Source organism: Bemisia tabaci, chromosome 4, assembly GCF_918797505.1.
Source record: "Bemisia tabaci chromosome 4, PGI_BMITA_v3".
In the NCBI taxonomy this organism is placed as follows: Eukaryota; Metazoa; Arthropoda; class Insecta; order Hemiptera; family Aleyrodidae; genus Bemisia; species Bemisia tabaci.
The window spans coordinates 190,219-200,182 of NC_092796.1; positions in this window are offsets into that span (position 1 = coordinate 190,219).

Sequence of the window (9,964 nt, forward strand, 5' to 3'; positions counted from 1 at the left end):
TCTAGCCCCCCCCCCCCCATGTCGATAACATTTCAAAATTATCCTCCCCTCCCGCCCCTCTCCCTCCCTCGCTCCTTCCCGTTTTTCTTCTTATGGTCGGGGCCCGCAGCACGAAAATTTCTGCAAAAATCAGCCTTAACCACCAAAATATCAAAATGGCAGCAGCTTATATCCTTTTACTTTTAGGTATGGTATGTGCAAGATTTAGCCTATTTTTACGTTATGTCCTTAGGTTGAATTTGACTCATCCCTCACCGTCCCGGATCCCGTACCCGATTGGGGCGGGGGCCCAGCCCAGGCCCAAGGATCTTCAGGGGGGCCAAGGCCCAAGAATCAAAGGGCCCCCAAGGGCCTTGGGGCCATTAGATTCTTGGGCCTCCCCCCTCCCAAAGATCGAAATACGAGAAGTGACAAAAAAAGAGAAAATTATCTAGTAATCACTGAGTGGTAATTGGAAAGCAGGGACCCTCCAGCAAACAAAAAGTTAGGAACAGTCCGAAAGAAGTATGAAAAACCCCGAGCTAACAATAAAAATCAGAGGAAGAAGCCCCATCTCTGTAAGTAGAGGCCAAATGTTTGAAACCAAAGTTGAGCATCAAAAAGAGAGAGAGAGAAAAAACAAAATCCCGGCGGCCGAGGGAGGGCCCCCTAGGCGTCTGGGCCCCCCTGCATAGCAGGGTCTGCGGGGGCGCCCGTTATGATCAGCAGCATCATAAAAAAATTTAAAGCCTTATGTGTCACTTTTCTTACGGGAGGTCAAAGAAATAAAATGATATATTACGTAGGTAAGCTTTTTTCAATGATGCCCATACACAGAGGGAAAATGTGTCATTGGTGTTATTCACGAGATTATCCGTTTAGTTCCCAAATTTTTACAATCACTGGGGACGAGTCAGAGTTTACTAATTGGATGAAACTCATTTTCCTCCCGAAGAGAAAATTGTGGATAGTAAAACAATTTTTGGCTGTAAAGAAATTTCTGGGCGAGATAAAGTTTGGCTTACAGTATCCAAGATTATTTGCTTTAACGCAGGGAAGAAAATTCAACATTTTTGTATACAATTATCATGTATTAAAGTCAAAAACTTGTGAACACACTTGCAGCATAGAATAATAAATGCTAGTTATTATTCTATGCTTGCAGCATCAATATGACCTCTCATATTTAATTGAGGGTGGCTGAATCCTGTACTGATGATTACTGAGTGAGTTGTAGGTGAATCAATATCAAGAATTGCTGGTTGAATCTTTGGCTCATAAAAAAATGTCTCTCATCAAAACATATAGATCGTGAATATTACTTAGGGCCCAAGAAGGCGAACCTCCAGTGACAAACTCCTACCGAGAAACAAGAATGAGCAAAAATTTATTCATTGAGGATTGTTGAGTTGAAGTGACAGGTATTTTGTAAATGCAATTAAAAGATTTAAGTTTCTATCTGAAGAATCCGATGATTCAACTCCTCAATTTTTAACCACTCATCAAACAGCATGATATAAATTCAAGTACTATGCAGTTTGAGAGTAAAGAACAAAAAATTGATTGATACTGTTCGGCTGTAAAAGAAACACGATGTGATAAATAGGGATACAACTTTTACATAGACTTTCCTCGTTTTAAATTTTAGACGATGGAACTATGAAAGTGACACAAAAATTAGAGAACCTGGATCGACTGAATAGCTTTGGATATGAATTTCTAGTACCGAACTGAGCTTGCTTCGAAAAATTAAATTATTTCATGAAATTTTAGGATTCTTACGTCGTCCTAGCAGTTCACTAGTGTTATCAGCATATCAGCCCGTTGTATCAGCCCTTATCTCTGTTATCAAAACTGTGTTTATAACCTCAAAAGCAGCTTCGCAACGGTTTGTGGTTAGTGCAGAAATTTGAAGGTTTTTCGATGAAACTCGTTTGCCGCATCTCGGCAGGGAGGGTCGTCTGGACGGAAAGGCAGAGAAACATCAAGAAACATAACCTACAAATTCCATGGATCGTATTCGATAGGGGCTCGATGTAATTGTCTATCGATTGAGCACCGGGGAGTGCTCGGGCGGTCGAGCTCGCAGGTGGAATCTGTGGAATCATGGTGGAATCATGGAACGTCATCGGAACACAAGAGAGAGACGCGTGCCGGGCGCGCGCGAAATGCTGGTGTTTTTGTAATTGCTTTTTCGTTTTCGTTAACTTTGTCATCATCAAACTAGTGTGGACTCCCGGACACGAAAATATAAAAGGGCAGACGAACAAACAAAAATTTTAACAAATGCTATCGACCTTTCCAATGAGAAAATTCACTGCCTACTGCAATTACTTAAAGCAAGTAAAATCCTCTACCCTACAAAAATGGCAAGAATCTGTGGCCGAAAGCTCGAAGATTAGAGGAACTAGACTCGTAGGGCAGAAATGGACATTATGACACGACGCACATTTTATTTTGGAGGGCCGTTAAAAAATTCACCACTGTTTTTTATAAACCAACGTTGCCACGTCTATACCAGCAAGGGATATAGAACCGAAGTGGCTACTACCACTGGGAGGAGTGGGAGGGGGAGGGGGTGCAGGGGAGAGGGGGAGAGGGGGAGAGGGGATGGTTTTGAGGGGAGGGGATAGCCGAGGCCGAGGGAGAAAAAAACAAAATTGTTCAAATGACGGCTGCTGTAAATTCAAAATGGCCGAATTTTTTTTTTTTTTTTTTTTTTTTTTTTTTTTTTTTTTTTTTATCGACCTTTCCAATGAGAAAATTCACTGCCTACTGCAATTACTTAAAGCAATTAAAATCCTCTACCCTACAAAAATGGCAAGAATCTATGGCCGAAAGCTCGAAGATTAAAGGAACTAGACCCGTAGGGCAGAAATGAACATTATGACACGATGCACATTTTATTTTGGAGGGCCTTTAAGGGACATAGAACCGAAGTGGCTACTCCCACTGGGAGAAGGAGGGAGTGGGGAGGGGGGAGGGGTGCAGGGGGAGAGGGGCTGGCGTTGAGGGGAGGGGGTAGCCGAGGCCGAGGGAGAAAAAACCAAAATTGTTCAAATGGCGGCTGCTTTAAATTCAAAATCGCCGAATTTTTTTTTTTTTTTTTTTTTAGAAATATAATTTCAAATGTGTTAATCTCATGCCAAAATACCCCTAAATTCCAAGTTTCAGGCAAATCCATACGCACATAACCGAAATGTCCATTTTCGGCCATTTTGAACTTTAACCGACCGCCTTATTGAAACGGTTTGAACTATTGACTTCGCGCTTGCGCAAAAACTTTTCTTTTTTTATACTCTTTCGAACGCTCCCACTCCCCTCTCCCCCTACTTCCCCTCCCCCTACTTCCCCTCCCCCTCCCTCCTCACCTCTCCCCACTCTCTCCTCCTCCCAGTGGGAGTAGCCACTTCGGTTCTATATCCCTTGCTGGTATAGACGTGGCAACGTTGGTTTATAAAAAACAGTGGTGCTTTTCTACACTGAAAAAAAAAGTTCTACTTTTTTTAACTAATGTGGAATAGTAGCTGCAAAATGTTTAATTTAACTCCCTGTGGCTTTAACTTGACGATAGCGGATTATCTATGTAACGGAAGAGACATGTGTTAAAACTAGAAATGACAAAGTTGCTTAAAATGACCATCCAATCAGTTGATGGAATAATTTGTGTGGTTACACCAACAAAGATACGAGTGGATTTAATAAATCTCAAAGAGTTTTAGTGACCGAAGAAAATGTTTAAAACAAAGTAAAATACAGTATTAAGACAATAATTGCAATAGTTTGTTCTACCGTTTGCTAAGTTATACCGAAAAATATATTTGCCGAACCAACGAATTACAAATAGTAAAACTAACCAATTCTCAAAAACGCCTCCAAATGAAGAGTTAGGCAAACAACAGTGGGCGCTATTTGTCATCCCATCACTCCTATCCTTTGTTTTTCTATGAAAGTCAACAAATGTTTATCCTCTTTTAAATCCTTTGCACAAATCATGAGATTAATTTTATGCATACAAATAAAATCCTAGTCTTCATGCCTAGTTCCCATGCCAGGAAATGTTGATACAAGAAAAAAGGTAGATATTTCAAAAGAAAAGCAAAAACCTCTTTAAAAAATTAGGATGCGATTTGCATACTTACTTTTTATGAAACGATTATTTATAATATGAAGCTCTTATTAAAATATAAACTTCTGAACTTTGAACACCATGTTTAAAAAAAATATGAATTAAATTATGTTCTTTATTACTATTCTTATTTTATGGGTCTGATACTGAGGATACTCCGAGCGGACCTTGAAAAAAAAAAAATAAATTTACAGCGCCACCTCTTTAAACCAAGAAACCTCGATACAAAACACGTGTTTTAAACGAATAAACCAGAGTTTTTTCATGTCTAATGATTTTTTTTGAAAATCTACCTTTATCTAAGGTGTTCTAAACATTTTAAAAAAATTGATGCACGTATATCATAAAATTAAAAAACCGAAAAAGGAAGAAACAGGCGACAAAATATTAAAATTTATTTTTTATTAAATATCGGTAATTTAGAAAGTATACCATTTTAAAATATTTATGATACATATTATTTTTTACTCATATGCAGTTTTTTTAAGTCCAAAAAAATATTTAGCCTTTCGCTCTCACGCATATTTAACAATAAAAATAATCGAACATAATTCTATCACTTATATAGCTCAAATTCTCAGTGCTCAATCAGAAGCCCCGTTGGCTCAATAGGTAGCGCATTCGATTCGTGATAGGCAGGTACCAGGTTCAAAACCCGATTGGTAGGTCAAAATTTGAAAGAAGGCCACATGTATTGCTGAAAAGCAACGGTTCTAAATGTGCGTATGATCTAAGTTTTTCTTTACAATTTATCAAATTAGGCAATTTTTTACAAACATTTCTCATAATGTCTAACCTTTGATACGTTAAATTAACATTTTCAAAGGATTGATTTTACTCGTGAGAAATAGTAGAATTAAGAATTCTAAATGTCAAGTCGAAACACTTGCATGTGTTGAGGGAAGTATCTGAATGATCGGCATTACTATTCCAAATTAGTCAAAGTAAGCTTTTTCACCTTGTTTACATTAACCCGCAATTGATTTGTCATCCAAAATTACTAAGTAATTGCAATGGTTCAAACAACGCCGCCTGGGGTTGAAAATATCATCATTTTTTTTCAGTGTAACGGCCCTCCAAAATAAAATGTGCATCGTGTCATAATGTCCATTTCTGCCCTACGAGTCTAGTTCCTTTAATCTTCGAGCTTTCGGCCATAGATTCTTGCTTGAAGGGTAGAGGATTTTACTTGCTTTAAGTAATTGGAGTAGGTAATGAATTTTCTCATTGGAAAGACCGATAGCATTTGTTAAAATTTTTGTTTGTTTGTCTGCCCTTTTATATTTTCGTGTCCGGGAGTCCACACTAGTTTGATGATGACAAAGCTAACAAAAAAGCAACAAAATCACTAACATTTCGCGCGCGCCCGGCACGCGTCTCCCACCCGAGTTCCGATGACGTTTCATGATTCCACCTGCGAGCTCGACCGCCCGAGCACTCCCCGGTGCTCAATCGCAATGGCCGCCGTAATGGCATGCGAACTCTAGCGTCAGAAATAACTTACGACCCGGGAACTTATGAAAGAAGCCGCTAAACTTTAATATATTCCGAATAAATTCCCAAATTGTTCTTTTGTTGACACTGAAAGAGCTTAGGTATTCAAGTGTTTTTGTTTTGGTTTGATAAAAAAAGAGCGCCAACAATGAAAATCGGCAGCTATAACCAGGCCAGGAGTTCTAGAAAACGAAGGAAGTCCAGTAGCGTTTTATAATCTTTAAAACGTGAGATCTCCGTTAATAATAAGTTTTGAAATATCAGACACCAGGAGATATAACCTTTGAATCTTGAAGAATCATCATGCCAAATTTCAACATGATCCTTTGAGTAGTTTTTTTGCTACGGGGTGTTAAAAGTTAAAAAGCAGCGAAAATCGGCAATTCCTAATATTTTCTATACTTAATGTAAACCGTCTGCCGACGGTTTATCGGGTTGCCGCCCCGCGTGTGTGTGGTTGCTGCAGAGTCGTTTGAAGGCGTTTTCTTGGTCTTACTCTGGGAGGTTTTATTTGGTTGTTCTCCTTATATTTATATTTTTAGCTTGGCGAAGAGATCTACCGATCTCCGTGCTATAAGTTGAGAGAGGCCAGTCATAATGCCTTCATTTCAATACATACATAGATTTTCGGGCAAAATGAGGGACGACCACTCTCCATTTGCGACGTTGCAGACTTCCTTAGAAATTTTATTTTTCTTTCGAGAACCTGATCAACATGAAACTTAAATGCTCCATGATTTTTCGTATTCGATAGCAGAAGATTCGGTTCAAAATTTAAAGTCGTAAAGGATTGTTTCTCATGGAAGAGATGGATTAAGAACGGAAATTTTGAAACAACGAAATGGAGAAACGTGGTTTCGTAATTCAGTCAGACCAAAACGGACATCCAACAAGCTTAAATAGTCGCATCAATAGTCCCCGTCACCGCCGACCAACGCGTTTGTCGATCGAATCAACTATGGGTATTATGCGTAGGAAGTCGAAACGCCTTCAATTTTTTGAACGCAAACGGATATCTATCGAGGTTGTATAGTTGTATCAAGGCGCCGTAGCAAGCGCGTCCCATTGTTTATCGTTACAGACGAATATAAGTTGAGAGAGGCCAGTTATAATGCCTTCAATTTCATACATACATAGATTTTCCGGCAAAACGAGAGACTACGTCTCTCCATTTGCGACGTTGCAGACTTCCTTAGAAATGTTATTTTTCTTTCGAGAAGCTGGTCACCATGTAACATATAGGTATTCTCCATGATTTTTCGTATTCGATAGCAGAAGATTCGGTTCAAAATTTAAAGTCGTAAATTTGGATTGTTTCTCATGGAAGTGATGAATTAAGAACGGAAATTTTGAAACACCGCAATGGAGATACGTGGTTTGGCCAGTCATAATGCCTTCAATTTCATACATACATAGATTTTCGGGCAAAATGAGAGACGACGTCTCTCCATTTGCGACGTTGCAGACTTCCTTAGAAATTTAATTTTTTTTTTTGAGAAGCTGGTCAACATGTAACTTAAATTCTCCATGATTTTTCGTATTCGATAGCAGAAGATTCGATTCAAAATTTAAAGTCGTAAATTTAGATTGTTACTAATGGAAGAGATGAATCAAGAACGGAAATTTTGAAACACCGCAAAGGAGATACGTGGATTCGTACTTCAGTCGGACCGATACGGACATCCAACAAGCATAAATAGTCGCATCATGCCCCGTCACCGCCGACCAACGCGTTTGTCGATCGAATCAACTACAGGTATTATGCGTTGGAAGTCAAAACGCCTTCAATTTTTCGAACGCAATACGGACATCCGTCGAGGCTGTATAGTTCTATCAAGGCGCGGTACCATGCGCGTCCCATTGTTTATCGTTACAGACGAATATATAAGTTGAGAGAGGCCGGCCATAATGACTTCAATTTTATACATACATATTTTCGGGTAAATTGAGAGACGACGTCTCTCCATTTGCGACGTTGCAGACTTCCTTAGAAATTATATTTTTCTTTTGAGAAGCTGATCAACATGAAACTTAAATTGTCCATGATTATTTTATAGTATTCGATAGCAGAAGATTCGGTTCAAAATTTAAAGTCGTAAATTTGGATTGTATCGCATGGAAGTGATGAATTAGGAACGGAAATTTTGAAACACCGCAATGGAGATACGTGGTTTCGCCCTTCAGTCGGACCAATACGGACATCCAACAAGCTTAAATAGTCGCATCAAGCCCCCGTCACTGCCGATCAACGCGTTTGTCAGACGAATCAGCTACAGATATTATGCCTGGGAAGTCAAAACGCCTTCAATTTTTTGAACGGAATACCAACATTCGTCGAGGCTGTTTAGTTGTATCAAGGCGCCGTAGGAAGCGCGTCCCATTGTTCATCGTTACAGACGAATATAAGTTGAGACAGGCCAGTCATAATGACTTCAATTTTATACATACATCGATTTTCGAGCAAAATGAGTGACGACTTCTCTCCATTTGCGACGTTGCAGACTTCCTTAGAAATTTTATTTTTCTTTCGAGAACCTGATCAACATGAAACTTTCATTCTCCATGATTTTTCGTATTCGATAGCAGAAGATTCGGTTCAAAATTTAAAGTCGTAAATTTGGACTGTTGCTCATGGAAGAGATGAATAAAGAACGGAAATTTTGAAACACAGCAATGGAGATACGTGGTTTTGCACTTCAGTCGGACCGATACGGACATCCAACAAGCATAAATAGTCGCATCATGCCCCGTCACCACCGACCAACGCGTTCGTCGATCGAATCAACTATGGGTATTATGCGTAGGAAGTCAAAACGCCTTCAATTTTTTGAACGCAATACGGCTATCCGTCGAGGCTGAATAGTTGTATCATGGCGCCGTAACAAGCGCGTCCCATTGTTTATCGTTACAGCCGAATATTAGTTGAGAGAGGCCGGCCATAATGCCTTCAATTTCATACATGCATCGATTTTCGAGCAAAATGAGAGACTACGTCTCTCCATTTGCGACGTTGCAGACTTTCTTAGAAATTTTATTTTTCTTTCGAGAAGCTGATCAACATGAAACTTTCATTCTCCATGATTTTTCGTATTCGATAGCAGAAGATTCGGTTCAAAATTTAAAGTCGTAAAATTGGATTGTTTCTCATGGAAGTGTTGAATTTAGAACGGAAATTTTGAAACACCGCAATGGAGATACGTGGTTTTTCCAGTCATAATGCCTTCAATTTTATACATACATAGATTTCCGGGCAAAATGAGAGGCGACTTCTCTCCATTTGCGACGTTGCAGACTTCCTTAGAAATTTAATTTTTCTTCTGTGAAGCTGGTCAACTTGTAACATAAATTCTCCATGATTTTTCGTATTCGATAGCAGAAGATTCGGTTCAAAATTTACATTTGTAAATTTGGATTGTTTCTCATGGAAGAGATGATTAAAGAACGGAAATTTTGAAACATCGCAATGGAGATACGTGGTTTTGCACTTCAGTCGGACCGATACGGACATCCAACAAGCATAAATAGTCGCATCATGCCCCGTCACCACCGACCAACGCGTTTGTCGATCGAATCAACTACAGGTATTATGCGTAGGAAGTCAAAACGCCTTCAATTTTTTGAACGCAATACGGACATCCGTTGAGGCTGTATAGTTGTAGCCTGGCGCCGTAGGATGCGCGTCCCATTGTTTATCGTTACAGACGAATATAAGTTAAGAGAGGCCGGTCATGATGACTTCAATTTTATACATACATGTTTTCGGGCAAAATGAGAGACGACGTCTCTCCATTTGCGACGTTGCAGACTTCCTTAGAAATTTTATTTTTCTTTCTAGAAGCTGGTCAACATGAAACTTAAATTCTCCATGATTTTTCGTATTCGATAGCAGAAGATTCGGTTAAAAATTCAAAGTCGTAAATTTGGATTGTTTCTCATGGAAGGGATGTATTCAGAACGGAAATTTTGAAAAACCGAAATGGAGATACGTGGTTTCGCACTTCAGTCGGACCGATACGGACATATAACAAGCTTAAATAGTCGCAACAAGTCCCCGTCATCGCCAAATTTCCCTTTTGCAGTCCCTGTGGGTTGGCAGCAGTATGCCTTGCATGTTCATCGGTCACTATCAATAACAACAACAGTGTTTTGTTCATTTCTAACAAAACAAAGTTTTATAACCTCGAATTTTGCTGCAAAACAGCGTGCTTTTGGAGTTAAACTCTTATTTGAAAACGTTAGTTATTTTACTCATTTATCTTTCATGTTAATTTTTTTGACTTCTAGACTCATTTACGAACACTTCGATTGATTCATAATTTGGTTTTCTTATGATTAATATTTATTCCAGGCCTTTTGGGAAAT